The sequence below is a fragment of the Anthonomus grandis genome, chromosome 7 (genome assembly GCF_022605725.1).
Source record: "Anthonomus grandis grandis chromosome 7, icAntGran1.3, whole genome shotgun sequence".
In the NCBI taxonomy this organism is placed as follows: Eukaryota; Metazoa; Arthropoda; class Insecta; order Coleoptera; family Curculionidae; genus Anthonomus; species Anthonomus grandis.
Genome location: NC_065552.1, coordinates 16,525,477 through 16,527,860, shown reverse-complemented (window position 1 = coordinate 16,527,860; position 2,384 = coordinate 16,525,477).

The following is a 2,384-nucleotide window of genomic DNA, read 5'->3' as shown; positions in this document are numbered from 1 at the left end:
AAAGCAATTTGGATTATCACCAGTCACAGTTTGGCGAATTTTAAAGCATGAATTACTGTATCCATTTCACGTCCAAAGGGTACAAGCCTTCCAAGGGATCATGCGCCTCGAGTAAACTTTTGCGAGTGGTTGTTACATCAGCAGCAGTTAAACCCAAACTTTACCAGGAACATTTTAGTTACGGATGAAGCAATTTTCACACGCAATGGTATTCACAATTTTTGCAACACGCATTTTTAGGCAGTTGAAAATCCGTATGCCATTCGGCGAACAAACTTTCAACAACGATTTTCAGTAAATGTGTGGGCTGGAATTGTAAACGAAATACTAATTGGCCCTTTCATATTGGATAATCGTTCAACTGGTGCTCTTTATTTACAATTCTTGCGACAAAATTTGCCGGTACTCCTTGAAGAAGTCCCTCTTCACATAAGGCAGAATTTGTGGTTTCTTCACGATGGTGCTCCACCACATTTTGACATTTTTAAAAAGAAGCGGTTTTTTGTGGTCTTAAACCTTTCGGATTGACCTAAACGACACGTTTCGGCCCCATTAGGCCAAAGTTTTCAGTTTCAGTTCTTTACTTTTGATAACTTCAAGCGGAGAATTCGATCCCCGTTGGAGATTGGATCCCCCAGAGTGAAAATCCATAGTCAGTGTGTCATTAAAAAAAATAAGAAACGTTTCAAATTTTCGATAAAAAAAGGAAAATCTCAAATTACTTTTATTATTTAACAGAAAAAAAATCTTTCTCGTGGCCATCTTTTTTTCTTATGAACGCCAATTATTTCTTTGAATTATTGTTTTTACGATGTGTTGGGGGTAATAGAAGGTAAATTACATGTCAACTTCTCATGAATAACTACTACCATCTATTTGCTAAAATTTTTTTAGCAAAGCTAAAAGCATATGAAGAGCAAATTTTATGCTTGGTTATTCTCAGGTTAAGAGGCTTTTCAAATAAGATATTTGATCTCTTTTACCTTATAGGATTTAAAGAGTAATTTCAACTCATCAAGTTGACTTTTAATTAATAAAGTCTTTCTCGAATTACTAGTTTTTTTTTGCTGGGACTCGCGGTACCTTACCTTCGCAACTAACTTTTTTTTTCTACGTATATAAAAAGGTTACTGTTATATTTCAATGAATTTATTTTAAAAAAAGATATACAATACTACAACAATTAGTGACAAACATAATGAAAACTACACACCCAAAAATAAAACAATAAAATAATGTTTAGTCAATTAACATCACAAGAAGTCTTTGATCATGTCGAATCATTAATTTTTTTTACCAAAACTATGAATCCAATAACTGCAACAATTTTGCAAAACTAGAATGCATTTAAATATAAAATGTTATAACATAATAAATAAGAAACCATTGATTAACAAACACTACAACTACATAACATTTAAACAAAAATTTCTATAATTATAACGTCAAATTACCCAGGTTTGATAATTCTCCGACATGTTGGCAATAGGCGTGACTAGGTACTGCCTGAAGTACATATTTTTATAATGTCGACATTTAAATATAATGCTTTTAATATTATAATTAAAATGTCTTTTAATGCACGTTGGCATCAATTTTCAAAAATAAACTACCCATACATATCTTGTTGTTTTTCTTTAACCCTTATATATGTTTTTCGTCTTCCACTTGCGCTTTCCGTAATATAGGCATTTGGACTTAATGGCTCATCTTTTATCTTTTCTATATTAACTTCAATAGTCTCTGCCTTCGGTTCAGGAAAAATGAAATCTTTAATACTAGGATCATAGATATCTGGTTTATAAGTCCACTTGATCTCCTGTACTTGCCGTCTGACTCTTCTTCTGAAGGGTTTTGGGGTGCTGGCATATACAACAGGTAGCTTCTGACTACTACTATAATCGTAATCAAAAGGTACTCCAGTCATCTTTCCTGGGTTATCAAGAGCCTCGACATGTCCTGGCTTGAAACCTCCAGAATGTAGCAGAGGTTGAACTACTTCAAAAGTATTAGAGTCTTGAGTTTCTGGATTATTAAGTTCTTCACGAAATTCAGAGTATATTTTATCAGATTTATGTTGTGTATGTGTACTAGAACGAGTGGGCTCCTCACAAGGCTTATCTTCTAAGTGCTCGACCTCAGTTTTTTGTGATTCTTTCTCTTCGTCTCCTTCTTCAGTCTCTTCTTCTTCAGCCTCTTCTTCATTATCACTATCATCTTGGATTTCCGCAACTTGATTTTCCGCCTTATCAAGTTTTTTTAAATTATCATCGAAGGTTTTTCCAAAGAAGCTGTCAATTTCTTTAAATTCAAAGTCTCCTGGTGTAAAAAACCCAATGCCCTCATTGGGTTTCTGTATATCATTAACAATTTTTTTATACTTT